At 40.0% G+C, this 16170-nt stretch overlaps 1 long non-coding RNA gene across 1 annotated transcript; it reads right to left on the reverse strand.

Annotated features, from left to right (window-relative positions):
* Positions 1 to 10086: 10086 nt before the first annotated feature.
* Positions 10087 to 15323, reverse strand: LOC138164054 (uncharacterized). The gene is made up of 3 exons (XR_011168977.1): positions 15207 to 15323; positions 14056 to 14149; positions 10087 to 11397 (listed from the first exon to the last, which is right to left on the reverse strand). It is a non-coding gene; the product is annotated as an uncharacterized lncRNA (long non-coding RNA).
* Positions 15324 to 16170: the final 847 nt, after the last annotated feature.

The following is a 16170-nucleotide window of genomic DNA, read 5'->3' on the forward strand; positions in this document are numbered from 1 at the left end:
GATGGAATGGGACCACTTGTAGAAGGCTTTGCCTTGGCAAGGAGAAGGCCTACATCTTCCCTTTGAGGGGGAAATGGACTTGAAGAAGAGGACAGAGCCTTAGAGGCTGGAAACTGGATAGCAATTTAATCAAATAGCATATTACACAATAGTAACAGCCTCACAGAACAATTTCATAAGAGAATACCACACAGGGTTGGATGAGGAAGTTTGAAATGAGCTCTGGTGAAGATGAGGAGAAGGAAGTGTGTGGTATGGTAGAAAGGGATCTGAGTTATATGTCATTAGACATTAATTTTAGTCCCATCTCTACCACAAATTAGCTATGTGACCCCTCTCAAATCACTTGGATGATAGGATCAAAGTGTTTAGCACCTAGAGGTCATCAAACCCAACCCTCTCCTTTTGCAGATGTGGAAACAGGCACAGAGCTGTTCAATGACTTGCTTGTCCAGAGATACTTTGCTAGTAAAGTTTCTGAGAAAGAATTGGAATTCACATCTTCCTGATTTCAAGTCCAGTGCTCTATCCACTACTTCAAGCTGCTTCTCTGAGCCTCCGTTTCCTTCTTTGTGAAATGGTTGTTTGGATAGATGATTACTAAGGTCTTGTACAGCTCTAACCTTCTTTGATTTGGTATGCTGAGAAAGTGTTGGAGCATGCATATACTCTGGGTGGTACCCACAGCAGAAATTACATAGCAAGACCAACCTGACTGAAAAAGACAAAGGAATGGTCAAAGAAGGACATTTGATCACAGTGGAGAGAATGATGGCAGTCAGAGTTGGAGGAGAGAAGGTATGAGATGAAGACAGTTATGTAAAGGAGGGTGGTCACCAAGAGGTCTGAAAGTTGGGGAATTTTGAAGGAAAGAAACAGGTAGAGAGAAAAGAGGGCCTTATCAGAAAGCCAGGTTCTTGTCATTCTTAAGATACTTACTAGCTTTGCACCTCTGGGCCAGTTGCAAACGGGCCTCCTTGTAGTTGGTGGGAAGAATTAGACTTTGTGGCTTATGGCCATTTCTACTTCTGAAGAAACCTGGAATCCTGTAGCTCCTGGGTGAGACCGATTCTAGGAACATTTCTTCCTCCTGTCAGGTTGTGATGAAGGTGTGACTGTGGCCTTGGGCTAAATGCCACAGCAATCATGCTTCCTGCCAGTGCCTTAGGCTCCTATCTGCTCTTTCCCAGGTTGTACCGCAAGTAACTTTAGTTATAGTAAGATTGAAGGTGGGGGTGGGGCGTGGAAACCACTTTTGTTTGTATATATATGTATGTGTATGTGTGGATAGATGTGGGTGGGTGAACACACAAAAGAGAAATTTAACCGATTTGGGTGTGGAGAGGGTACAGATTTAGACAATTTTCCTAAAACCCTGCATCCCCCAGACTACTAGTATCTGGTTATTCATCTCCTTCCAGCACTGATTTCCAATCCTGATTTGACATCCTGGGGTCTACTTTCTCAAAGAGAAAGGGCAGGTTATAGTAGTTCAGGATCTCTTCCCTTATTTGTAGGTTGGGCAAACTGGTGAAGTCTATAGACTCCTTCTTGGAATCATGTTTTTAAATGCTTTTTATGTTTTTTTATGTTTATGTTAAATGTTTTTATTAGCATTATTTATGTTAAAAATTTTTAAAATAAAGTACAAAGGATTACAAAGGAAGCCAATTATATTGAAATACAGTTATCAAGATATTAAAGAAAAGGCTCATAGACCTCAGGTTAAGAAACTCAAATGAGAATTTTTATTCTCAAAAAAAAAAATCAGTTCTCTAGAATTCTTGTACATACCATTCCATACATAGAAATTTTAGGAAGTGGGAGGGGAGTTGCAAAACAGTGATGGGGTATGGTCCTTCACAGGTTAGGAATCACTAGCAATATAGTCATATTTCACAACTTGAATCCCCAGTGATGAAAGGAAAGCTAAATGTTTTAGAGCTGGTGAGGGAAGTTGCAACTGGTGAGGGTGATGACTGGTGACCTAGACACAAACCCATATTTGATGTAGTCTGCGAATCGAGTCTGAAGGTTTGATAGATCTCTGGACTGGCACTGTGGGTATGTTTAGAGATAGCACTAAGTCCTAACAGCCTTGTATTAAACAGCTGTAACTAGAGACTTTTGTTCTTGTACCTAGGAGATAGAGGGGGAAGGATTAAACAAATGGCACTGTCTTACAAATATTATCTCATTTGATCTTCACAACAACCCTGGGAGGTAGGTGCTATTGTTATCCTCATTTTTTACAGTTGAAGAAACTGAGTCAGAGATTAAGTGACTTGCTTACCTACACAGCTAGTATGTATCTGAGGCCATATTTGAACTCAGGTCTTCCTAACTACATGCCCATGAACTGCTTAGCTTCAGGAAAGATGCCTTTGGATGGGAATGGAAAGATTCAGAGACCCTAGGATATCTATGTGAGGGGTAGGGAGGGAGGCACGGAAGACTTCAGCTCTGGATTATTCATGACTTCCAGTGCAATCTGACAAGCAATTTTTTAAAATAAAAATTTATTTATTTTTATATGTAATATCTTCCTTCTCCCAGAAAGCCATCACATTTAACAAAGAATCTTATTTGAAAAAAAGAAAAGAAAAAGAGAAAGTGGAGAAAAAATATTCAGCAAAACCAATCAGTACCTTGAAAAAATCTGAAATGATATATAATGTCCCATGTCCATGGACTTCCTACTGTTGAGAGTATGTGTGTGGGGTGCCCTCTCTTACCTTACCTTTGGGGCTAAGCTTTTTGTAATTTTGTGACATTCTTTTTCAACCATTTTGAAGTTATTTTTTCCATTTATGTTGTTGTAATCATTATGTATATTGATTTCTTGGTGCTGCTTACTTCACTTTGCATCAGTTCACATAAGTTTTTCCCTGAGTATTCATCACATTTGTAATTTCTTATAGCACAGCAATACAGGCATACCTCAGAGATATTGCAGTGTGACATTTAAAAAGGTTCAAGAAACATAATTTCTGCGTAATTTAATTATTTTTATTAATAATGCCAAATATTATTATTACACCAAAGACAATCATGGTGGTGGGTTCATGGCTTATATGCTGTTAAAAGAGGACTGTTCCTGAGGGTGGCAATCAACTCTGATTGACTAACAATTAATGAGAGAATGAATATTATAATGAGGGACTGGACCTGAACTTTTGTTATGTCATTTACTTCTAAGTTACCTCACAGCATTGGGCAATCTATTCAAAGAATCCCCTCCCCCCCCAGCCCCACTCAATCCTGAGCAGAACAGGTGGCTTCCCTACCTGGGTGGGTCTGAATAAGAAAATCAGTCTAATCTCATTATCAATAATGTCCTTCTGGAGTTGGCTAGGTGGCACAGTGAGTAAGAGTGCTGGCCCCAGAGTTGGGAGGACCTGGGATCGGTTCTGGCCTCAGATACTTAACACCCATACAAAATAACTGGCCGTGTAACCTTGGGCAAGTTACTTAACCCCAATTGCTTTAAAAAAAAATAATGTCCTTCTGGAGACTGAACTTTCAAAATTAAGACTTTAGAAAAAGGGGGGGAACTTTGGATCTCCCCAAATCATTGGTTATTAAGAATTATTTCTCTCAGGGGGTTTTGTTCCAGACCATGGCAATAAAGTGAATATTGAATAAAGTGAGTCACATGAGTTTTTGGTTTCCCAGTACATATAAAAGTTATGTTTACACTATACTGTAGTACATTGTAAGTTTACAATAGTATTATGTCTAAAAAAATGTAAACACCTTAATTAAAAAGTACTTTATTGCTAAAAATAAATGCTAACTATTATCTGAGCTTTCAGAGGGTAATCTTTTTTCTGGTGGAGGGTCTTGCCTTGATGTTGATGGCTGCTGAATTATCAGGGTGGTGATTGATGAAGGCTAGAGTGACTGTGACAATTTCTTTTTTTCCTATAAAATTGATTGTAATTTCATTAATGCCTTTTGGTTTTATAACACAGTTATTAAAGGATATACCCCATCACTCACTTCCTCCCTGAATGAGACTTCCCTTTACAAAAAAGAAAAAATAATCAATCAAAAGAATAGCACAGCTATTATAGTACACCCACAATCTTCCAAATATCCTAGAAAAAGAGGGAGGCCTATCTTTTTCATCTCCTTTTCAGTGCTAAGATTGGTCATTACAATTACAGATCATTAAGCTTTTCATTGTAGTCCCTTTTTCATTTATATTATTATAGTAATTGAAATTTTCTTGGTTGTGTTTATTATTCTCTGTACCGATTCATACAATTCTTTCCACATTTCTCTTCATTCCACATAACCATAATTTCTTACAATACAACATTTTATTCATATACCACAATTTGATCAGCTGTTGCCTAATTTGTAAACATGGCCTTCATTTCTACATCTAGGTCCCAATCAGTGTGAATAAGTGTAGTGGGTCACATCATTCAAATTTGCACAGCAAATTCCATTGGGCTGAAATGAATGACTGTATTTTACATAATTTTAACTTCAAATAGCAAATTCAAATACATGTGATCACTTCTTACAATTCATTATTCACACTCATCTATGAAAAAAATTATTGCTATGAGCAGTTTGGCATAAAGACCATTTTTTTTCTCTCTCTGACCTCTTTGAGTAATATGTACATCAGTAAGATTTGTGTCTTTGGCCATCTTTCCAATTTGCTGAGTGTGAGGTGAAATGTCAGAATTCTTTCAGTTTTCATTTCTGATTATCAGTGATTTGAATTAATTTTTTCATAGGGCTTATAATTTCCCTTTACAACACAGTTGGTTTGTTGATTATTATCTTTCTTACTCAAAGAGGATCAAAATGACTTCATTATGGTGGCATCAACATTCATCAACATGTGCCTTAATGTAGCTGAGAACAAAATGAGCTCAGAAGGCTCTATCTTAAGTTGGGTACAAATAGTCTATATAAACATTTGGAGTGGAGATGGCTCTAAATTTGTGCAGAAATGTAAGGTGTGCAAAATTTCTACTACTTATTAGGGAATGTTATTATTTTTATATATTTATGTTACTTCCCTATACATTTTGGGTATGAGACTTTTATCAGAGGTATTTCATACAAAGATTTCCCCCCCCCCAATTGACAATTTCCATGCTTATCCTAGAGACATTAATTTTGTTCATGTAGAAACTTTTAAAGTTAATGTAATATATTTTATCTTTTAAGATCTTCTCTATTCCTTCTTTGACAAAGAATTTCTCCCTTAAGTAGAGTTGTAAAAATTATTGCCATTTAGACTCCTCCATAAAAAATTTCTTTTAGTCTTTAATATTTAGATCAAATTTCTATTTGGAACTTATGATGATACGTAGTATAAGATGCTGGTCTAAATCTGTTTCTGCCAAGTTTTTTTTTTTCATTTTTCAAATGCTTTATTAACTTCTCATTTACGTCATTCATTTGCACCAGATTTTGAGTTACAAATTTTCTCCTAGTTTTTCCCCTACCCACCACCCCAAAATAGCAACCCCACAGGTTAATCCCTCCTCCAATCTACTCTCTCCCATATTTTCTCCCATACCCCTTTCGACTTTTCCAGTAGGGAATAATGGATCTCTATGCCCCAGTGCCTGTATATCTTATTTCCCAATTATGTGTAAAATAGTATTAATAATAGTATATATATTTAAACATTTGACTTTAAAATTTTGAATTCCAAATTCATTCCCTTCCTCCCTTGTCACCCATGCTTACTGGAAAGATAAGCAGTTCAATATAGGTTGTACATGTGTAGCTAATGCAAAACATTAACATAGTAGATATATTGTAAAAGACTGACTATATTTCCCTCCCTTCTATCCCACCTCCCACTTGTTGATCCTGTACCTTTTCAAAAGTGGGTGCTTCCAACTTCCCTCCCCCCAGCCTGCCCTCCCTTCCATCATGCATCCCCTTTCCCCCTACTCTCCTGTAGGGTGAGATACCCTATTTAGTGTGTATTTCATTCCCTCCCCAAGCCAAATTCAATGAGAATAAGGTTGACCCATTCCTTTTTGCCTTTTTATTCTTCCCATTGTAACCATTTTCCCTTGCCTCTTCTATATGAGATAGTTTACCCCATTCTGTCTCTCCCCATCTCCTCTCATTATATTCCTCTCTCACCTCTTAATTTCACCTTTTATTATTAGATTGGTCCTGTGCCCTCTATGTATACCTGTAAACATATATACACACATTCATATATGTATTCATACACCCATATACCCTCATATATAGACATATATATTTCTATTCTCTTCAACTATTTTCATACTGAGAAAAGTTTCATCAGTTACAATTATTGTTTTTCCACATAGAAATGTTAATAGTTCAACTTTGATAAGTTCCTTATGATTTCTTTTCCCTGTTTATCTTCTCATGCTTCTCTTGCTTGTATCTGAATGTCAAATTTTCTATTCAACTCTGTTTTTTTCATCAAGAATGCTTGAAAGTCCTCTATTCCATTGAATGACCATATTTTCCCCTGAAACATGATACTCAGTTTTGCTGGGTAGGTGATTCTTGGTTTTAATCCCAGCTCCTCTGCCCTCTAGAATATCACATTCTAAACCCTTCAATCCCTCAGTGTAGAAGCTGCCATATCCTGGGTTATCCTGATTGTGCTTCTACAATATTCAAATTGTTTTTTCCTGGCTGCATGTAATAGTCTCCCCTTGATCTGGGAATTCTGGAACCTGGCTATAATATTCCTAGGAGTTTTATTTTTGGGATCTTTTTCAGGAGGTGGATTCTTTCAACCTCTATTTTGCCCTCTGGTTCTAAAACATTAGGGCAGTTTCCCTTGAGAATTTCTTAGGGGATGATTTCTAGGTTCTTTCTTTGATCATGGCTTTCAGGTAGTCCAATAATTTTTAAATTATCTCTCCTGGATCTATTATCCAGGTCAGTGTTTTTTCCAATGAGATATTTCACATTGCCTTCTATTCTTTCATTTGTTTGGATCTGTTTAACACATCTTGATTTCTCATAAAGTCATTAGCTTCTATTTTCTTCAATCTAATTCTGAAGCAATGATTCTCCTCAGTGGGCTTTTAAGATTCTTTTTCCATCTGGCAAATTTGTCTTTTGAAGGCATTCTTCTCCTCATTGCCTTTTTGAGCCTCTTTTGCCATTTGAATCAGTCTGTTTTTTAAGGTGGGATTTTCCTCAGTCAGGCTGTGGACTTTCATTTTGGAATTTTCTTGCATCATTCTCATTTCTCTTCCCAATTTTTCCTCCACTTCTCTTATCTGCTTCTTAAGGTCCTCTATGGCCTGTAACCAGCTCGTATTTTCCTTTGAAGCTTTTGGTGCAGGAGTTCTGACTTCACTGTATTCCTCCTGTTACATGTTTTGATCCTTTTTGTCCCCAAAATAGGAGTCTAATGTTGGGTTCTTCTGTTTGCTTTGTTTCCTTTGCCTGCTCATGTCTCCACTCAATCACTTTACCCCCGGGGTTTTTGCCACAGTAGGACTCTACTACCAGACAGGGGAGCTTTCGTGCCAAATGCTAGGGTTTTCTCAGCTGTCAGAGGTATTAGTTGGGTGTCCTCGCTGAAGCCTCCACATGCTCTGGCAAGCTGGACACACACCCCAGGATCTCCACCCTAGATTCCAATCCAGATCCAAGCAGGTTAAAAGTAAGAGTGATTACCTCTCAGACTGGTTGCTTGGTCCCCCTATACACTGCAGGCCAGGAGCTGAAGCTGCCACATGGGGCCGACTGTACTCTGCCTCAATGGGTTTTCCCTTCAGGGAATAAAGTCCAATGCACTTCCAACTACTGGGTCCCAAAGTCCACAGTGTACTGACCTCTCACTTTGTCCTTAGCATCTATGTGTTGATAATTCTGGACAGCCACAGCACCTGGTGATCTGAAGTCCCTCTAGCCTGCGGCGGGTCAGGCCTGCCCTGGTACTAAAACCTCCTGCTCACATGGGCCTGGGCTGGGCTCCCAGAGTGCTGAGCTAGTCTATTCCTGCCGGCCTGCCGGGCTGTCCTCAGTGAGAGGTTAGCTTCTCTGCGTCATTTTGTGGGTTCTGTAGCTCCAAAGTTTGTTCGGAGTCCCCTTTTAAATGAGTTGAGGAAGGTGGAAGCCGGAGTCAAGTGGAGGACCTGCTTCTACTCTGTTGCCATCTTGACTCCACCCCCCTGACAAGTTGTTTTCTAATTTTCCCAGCACCACTTATTAAACCGGGAGTCTTTTGCCTAGTAGTTTTTTGTTCTAGTAGTTTATCTAACATCTGAGTCTTGAGTTTGATTATTTTTCATTCTTGCTTAGCTAGTCTATTCTCCCAATTTATTTATTTATTTGTTTTAGCAATCGGGGTTAAATAACTTGCCTAAGGTTACACGGCCAGTTTTGTGTGTGTGTGTGTGTGTGTGTGTGTGTGTGTGTGTGTTAAGTATCTGAGGCCAGAATGGATCCCTCCTGACTCCAGGGCCGGTGCTCTTACTCACTGTGCCACCTAGCTACCCCCCAATTTATTTTTTTCCATTTTAACTAATATGAAATAATTTGGAAGATTACTATTTTTTCAACAAATTTATGGGTCATTTATTTCACTCGTTTTCTTATTTTTTTTTAAAACATTTCCTTTGTTATTATAGACCTTTTATTCCTTCAAGTGCATTTTGTCATTTTTTTTAATTCTATAAAAGAACTCTGTGAAGTGTGCCCAGGTAGCACAGCGAGTAAGAGCACAGGCCCCAGTGTCGGGATGACCTGGAGATCAAATCTGGGCTCAGATACTTAGCACCACACCCAGAAATAACTGGCCATGTAACCTTGAGAAAGTTACTTAACCCCAATTGCTTAAAAAAAAAAATTCTGTGGGATGCTTGAGTATTAAACCTATGTATTAATTGAGATCATATTATTTTTTTTTATTGGTGGGCTTCAATTATTACTAACAAATATCCTTCTAATTATTTGTTTTTCTTTAATTCTGCATGGTTTTTTTTTCCTTTTTTTTGGAGGGGGGAAGACAGGGCAATTGGGGTTAAGTGACTTGCCCAAGGTCACACAACTAGAATGTGTTAAGTGTCTGAGGCTGGGATTGGAACTCAAGTCATTTGGACTCCAGGGCCTGGTGCTCTATTCACTGTGCCACCTAGCCACCCCTGTAGAGAGTCTTCTATTCTTATTTTCATATGTCTTAAGTTCTGGATTGTTCTTACAGAAATATCATGTCAGAAGTCAGCAAAGGGATTTAAACTGGACATTGAGAAGATCTACCTGACATAATAGGTACCAGCTATGTGAGATATTGGAACCAGACTATTAGGGGCAAAAAGTTGGAACATATTCCTCTACATATTTAAAGGAAATAATTCGTGTCAGAGTTGCAATCAGTGTATAACTTCTCAATGTCTTTTCACCTGGAGCAGGAGTGGGGAACCTGTAGCCCCAAGGCCATATGTGACCTCTAGGTCCTCAAGTGCAGCCCTTTTACTAAATCCAAAATTCACAGAGCAAATTCTCAATAAAAGGATTTGTTCTGTAAAATTTGGACTCATGTACCACATGTAGCCTTCTAAATCCTTGTGTATGGTTTTTTGACTGAGTCCAAATTTTACAGAACAAATCTTTTTATTAAGGGGAGTTATTCTGTGAATTTTGGAGTCACTCAAAGGGCCACACTTGAGGACCTAGAGAGCCACATGTGGCCTTGAGGTTGCAGGTTCCCCACCCATGATGGACTGACCAAAACAGGACCAGAAGTCTTTCCTCTAATCTCCAATATGCATTGTTGTTGTTTGTCTTTCCTTTTCAAAGAAGACCAATGACATCACAAGGGTGACATCTTGATTTGTTTGTGAATTGGATGTGAGTAGAACTGGACAAAGTCATAAGTTTCACTTTCTTCTCCAGAGTCATCAAAGTCCAGTGGCAAGACAGAGGTCAAGATGCCTGTTAATGGTCCAGGATGTGACCTAGGCCTTTCTAAATTAAAACCTTTCCCAGATCTGTGTTTGTCTCTGGCAATTTCTTAAAATAAGACAAAAGTGAAGTTTGTGGCATCAATTGACTGTAGGGTTATTTATTGGTCTAATTTCAATATTTTGTTATATCTCAGGGAATAGGGAGGCCCAAGGAGGGGGAGAGAAACAAGGGAACAGCCTGTTGGTAGAGCAGTCAGAACACACACAACATTTATTGATTAAATTCTCTGTATTATGTGGGTGCAGTTCATGGCACCGTCAAACAATTACAATAGTAACATCAAAGATCACTGATCATAGACCACCATGACAGATATAATAATAATGAAAAAAGTTTGAAATATTGTGAGAACGACTAAAATGTGTTATTGAGACAATGTAAGCAAGCATCTGCTGTTGGAAAAATGGCACCAATAGACTTGCTTCACACAAGATTGCCATAAACTTCAATTTGTAAAAAAAAAACTCAACATCTGTGAAGTACAATGAAGCAAAGGGCAATAAAATGAGCTATACCTGTATTCAATTACACTTGTGTACTGTAATTTGTTTAGCCATTTTCTAATTGATGGGCATCAACTTTGTTTCCAGTTCTTTGCTATTAGAAAAAGTCATACTATAAATCTTTCAACATATGTGGGGACCTTCTTTTTATCAATGTTCTACTTGGAGCATATACCTGTAGTGGAATCTCTAGCTCAAAAGGGGCGAACACTTTAATCACTTTATTTACACGATTCCAAATTGCTTTCCCAAATAGTTCATGTCTCCATTAATAATCCTCAAATTTCAACTATTCACATCTTTACCAGTTTGCTCCTGGGAATGAGGAGCCACAGGGTTGTTTTGATTTTCATTTCTTTTCTTATTATTAATGATTCAATGCATTCTTTCATATAGCTGTTAATAACTTGCAATTTTGGGGGGGGAGCTGCTTGTTCACATCCTTTGACCAATTATTTATTGGGGAATGGATTTGGGTCTTACATATTTCTGTCCAGAAACTTATGTTAAGTGCATACTGTGCCAGGTATAGGGGTAAGAACTGGGAATATACAAATAGAAGGGAAAATATTCTTGCCTTGAAGAAATTTTCATTCAACTGACGGGTGGGGAGAGTATGACAGATATTGAACAGATATGTTTACAATACAGTTTGAATAGGGGAAAAAAACACTTACAAAGAGATCTTTAAAGGAAGTAATCAGTGGTGCCTAATATTTTTTTTTTTTTTGCAGGGGGGAAGTCAGGACGATTGGGGTTAAGTGACTTGTCCAAGGTCACACAGCTAGTAAGTGTTAAGTGTCTGAAGCCGGATTTTAACTCAGGTCCTCCTGACTCCAGGGCCTGTGCTCTATTCACTGCATCACCTCCATGTCTGGTGGAGTCTGATCTTGAAGATTCAGGGAGGGGTCAGGGGGAATGTATTCCAGGCACAAAGGACAACCTGGACAAAGACATGAAAAAGAGAGAAAGCCAAGTTCAGAGGATACTGAGTGGGCTGCTTTGACTAAAATATAGAGTGTGTGAAGAAGATTAGTGTAAAATAAGCCCACAAGCTGTTCTCCACTTTCTTACCTGTCATTCTTTCTTAACTCTTGGCAGTCTGGGTTCCAACCTGAAACTGAATTCAACTGAAACTGCTCTCTCCAAAGTTACTGCTACTGAAGTCTTTTCAGTCACATCCGACTCTGTGACCCCAGCTGGTGTTTTCTTAGCAAAGATGCTGGAGTGGTTCTCCATTTCCTTCTCCAGCTCATTTTGCTAAGGAAACTGAGGCAAACAGGGTTAAGTGATTTGCCCAAGGTCGCACAGCTAGCATGTGTTTGAAGCCAGATTTGAACTCAGGAAGATGAATCTTTCTGATTACAAGTGCCATGCTCTCTGTGTTAATTGTTGGGGATTCAAATACAAACAAAAAGTAAGTCAGTGACTGCCCACAAAGAACTTACTTTGTGATGGGGAAAAGAAAGATAAAGAGAGTTGTGGGATGGAGGTGGGGGTGAGTGTGGGTGTGGCGGGTAAGAAAGAAGGTACCTAGTGTTGGGGCATGATGGAGATATCAATAGGAGTGTAGCCTGGTGGGAAATGAAGAGATAGCTGTCATTTCTACTTTTTAAACATCTCTTCTTTGGTTGCTAGGTGATGGAGCGGATAGAGTGCCAGGCCTGGAATCAGGAAGACTCATCTTCTTCAGTTCAAATCTGTCTTCAAACACTTAATAGCTAGGTGACCCTGGGCAAGTCACTTAACTGTTTGCCTCAGTTTCCTCAGTTGTAAAATGAACTGGAGAAGGAAATAGCAAACCACTCCAGTATATGCCAAGAAAACCCAAAATGAAAAGTTGGGAATGACTGAAGAGCCCAACAAAACATCTCTTCTATATTTCCTCTTCTCTCCTCTGACACTACCATCACCCAGATAACTTCACACCTACTCACACACTAGTGCAATGGATTTTTTTTTTTTTTTGCTTTTTGGAGGGCAATTGGGGTTAAGTAACTTGCCCAAGGTCACACGGCTAGTGGTAGTTCAATAGATTTTGATTGGTCTCCTGATCTCCTCTTTCTAGTTCATCCTCCACTCAGCCTGCCAAACTGATATTCCTTAAGCCCAGGTCTGACCATTCCCCCCCCCCCCCCTCCCCCCCCCATTCAAACAACTAGAGTTGCTTCAATCAAATATAAAACCTTTTTTTGGCTCTTAAAGCCATCCATAACCCGGTCCCTCCCTACCTTTCAGACTTCTTACACCTTACACCTCTCCATGTACTCTGTGATCTAGTGACATTGACTCTTTGCTGTTTGTTGCTTACCCGAGGTACTCCATCTCCTGACTCTGAGTGTTTTCATTGGTTGTCCTCCATACCTGATACTCTCTTCCTTCTCATTTTTGTGTCCTAGCTTCCCTGGCTATCTCTAAGTCCTCCTGCAAGAAATCTTTCCCAGTCCTCCTTAATCTTAGTACCTTCTCTCTGAGACTACTCCCAGTTTATCATCATATCATATCTCAATAATTCTATCTATCTGTCTGTCTATCTGTCCGTTCGTTTGTCTGTCTGTCTGTCTGTCTGTCTCTCTCTCCCTATCTATCTATCTTGTTTGCACATAGTTGCTTGTATGTTGTCTCCCCTTTTAGAACTGAACTTCTTGAGATCAGGGACTTCTTTTTGCCTATCTTTGTATACCCAGCACTTAGCACAGTGCCTAACACATAGTAATCACTTAATAAATGGTAGTTGACTGACTGTGAAAAGTTTCAAATGCCAAACTGAGGACTTTAGGGAGCCACAGAAGATTACCAAGCTGGGTAGCAACACAGAAAGAAAATTCCTTTTGGGAGATTTTTTTTTTTTTGTCAGCTGTGTGGAAGATCTCTTGAGAGGAAAGAGAACAAAAGCCGGAAGTCAGAGGTGATGTGGGCCTGAACCATGTTGGTGACTGCATACATAGAAAGAAAGCTAGAGATGTAAGAGTTGTAGAATTCACAAGATTTGGCAATTGAAGGAGAAGAAGAAGAGGCCAATAAGGGAGAAGAAAACTGATAAAAACACTGAGTTTTACAAATCTTAGTTACTGGAAGGTTGGTGGTTTACTTAAACAAAATAAGAATGAAATTTGTAATTTGGAAATGTTGAGTTTGAGATGGCTATGGGATATATAAGAGGTAGCTAGGTGGTTCAGTGGATAGAGTGTTGGGCCTGGAGTCAGGAAGATCTGAGTTCAAATCTGGTCTCTATGTGACCCTAGGAAGTCACTTTACCTCTGTTTGCCTTAATCCACTGGAGAAGGAAATGGCAAACCACTCCAGTATCTTTGACAAAAAAATCCCCTGGGCAATACTGATGTGGACCATACCACAGGGTCACAAAGAGTTAAACATGACTGAACCATAACAACATGGAATATATCTAATTGAAGCTGTCCAACAGCTGATACCTGGAGCTCAGCAGGCAGACTTGGGCTGGATCCATCATGGTATCATAAGCCAAGAAGACCTGAATTCAGGTCTAGCCTTTGACACACAATGATTGCATGATCCTGGGCACATCATTTAGCCACTCAGTGCTCCAAACAAATCTCTGAATTGCAGAAAAGGTGCTGACCTGTATTGGTAGAACAAATTTCCTGGGCTGGGAATATCCAATAGTAGTGAAATCATGGGTCCAGTGCCTATCCCTCCATAGATCTGGAAGTTACCTGAAAAGAAATAAGTGAACTCATGCAAACTGATGAGATTACAGAGAGGTGTAGTTACAGAAGAGAAAAGAGCTCAGGATGGAGCCTGGGAGGACTCTCCAGTTCTGAAGTAGGTCCTTGATAATGATCTAGTAAATCAGTATCAGGAAATCTGGGAGATAAGAGGTCATCTAGTAGGGGAGGGGTCAGCAGGAAAAGCCACAAAGAGGTCAAGCATAAGAAAAGTCCAGTGGACTTGGCAGTGAAGAGGTCCTGGACAGCCTTGGAAGAGAGCAGGTTCATGTTTAGAAGTGAGTGGGAGGAGAGTAAGTAGAGGGAAGGAACAGAGAAGTCTTTTTCTGTTAACTTGACGATGAAAGGGAGGAAACATACAGGCTAATAGCTTACTATTTAAAATAATTATTCATGGTAACTAGCTATGTGCTAGGCACTGTGTTAGGCCACGTGTGGTCTGTCCAAAATGCAGATGTGGGAGGAGGAAGGTCTGGGACTCTCTACTTATTGACTCCTCCCTTCTACCACCAAATACCCCCATTTTTTTTACCCAAGGCATTTATCTTTCCTTCTTTGAGATTAAGGTCAATGAGGCCTGGCCCCAGGTGGTGAAAGCAAGAGCTTAAATTGGCCATGACCCCAATTCATGTGAGGTCTTACCCATCCTCTACATCAGGGGTGGGGAACCTGCAGCCTAGAGGCCACAGGTGGCCCCTATGTCCTCAAGTGAGGCCTTTTGACTGAATCTAAACTTCACAGAACAAATTCCCTTAATAAAAGAATTTATTCTGTAAAACTTGTATTCAGTCAAAAGGCTGCACCCAAGGACCTAGAGGGCCACCTGTGGCCTTGGGGCTGCAGCTGGTTCCCCACCCTTCTCTACACAAATATGTGTGTAGGAGGAGATTAGTCAAAGGAGTACTTCGTGGTAGGTCTCATGAGGGCCAACAATTGTCTTTGCTAACCATGCCCCTGTCTCTTCTGTACCACTCTCCAACACCTGAAAGAAGCCTAGTTGCAGTGGTAAAGGGCCCTGTTTTCCTGTAGGTGCTGGAGATCTAACCTCCTTCAGATCCTCTGATTCTGGATGTCCCATCCACTTCCAAGCCTCCCATCCACTCCTGAGGATGACAGTTGGTGTGGGGTATGTGGGAAGAGGTTGTCTCAGTGGGTCCAGATGAATCTGGGCCTGAAAAGGCAGGGTGATGAAATTTTGCCTCTTAAAATTCTTGCTCTAGGGCAAAGTGTGGTCCAACCCCACCCTGCATTCAATATAATGCCAGTTAGGAGGTTAACATTTTGGTTTCCAGAGCAGAACCCATAAGCAGCTGCTTTTCCAAAGGACATACAATAGAAGGTTGGCTTGAAGGATTCTGGTTGGGGAAAGTCAGGAGGGCTCACCCAAGATTAAAGAATGGTGGGGATGTGTGTGTGTGTGTGTGTGTGTGTGTGTGTGTGTATGTTTAGTGTAGTGTGCTGTAGTATAGTGTAACACAATAAAAAATTAAGAATGGTCTACTGGACAGTAGCCTGGGAAGGTCAAAAGAATTAGGAGATAAGGTCTCTGATTTAAAGCCCTAGTTTAGAGACCTTAGGGGTCATTGGGTACAGCCTCCTTATTTTACAAATGAGGAAATTGCCACTCAAGGACATTAATTCACATGCAGAAGGCCACCAAAAAGTCAGAGGTAGGATTTGAACTCAAGACTTCTGTCCCTAAATTTCTGGCACTTTCTGCTCTAAGTTATTTTAATAGTTCAGCCCCTATGTTATGGGACATCAGGACTCTTCCTGTGAGACAGCCTCCTGGTCATTTCTAAGGACGGAGAGGTCACCTCAGCAAAAGATGTAGGAGAGAATGCTTTTTCCGAAGGCAAAGACTCCTTGTTTTTCTTCACACGCATTTGTGTTAGCACTGACCTAATTTCCTGCCCCCCCCCCCCTTTCCTTCTGTCTTTTTTTCTTTCCTTTTTCTCGGTGGTTTTGAGGTCTTCCTTTGATGGACCTTCTGCGCCCTCTGTTGGCCA

The sequence above is a fragment of the Petaurus breviceps genome, unplaced genomic scaffold, assembly GCF_028583685.1.
Source record: "Petaurus breviceps papuanus isolate PSGF00001 unplaced genomic scaffold, PetGlider_PUasm1.0 189, whole genome shotgun sequence".
Taxonomy (NCBI): Eukaryota; Metazoa; Chordata; class Mammalia; order Diprotodontia; family Petauridae; genus Petaurus; species Petaurus breviceps.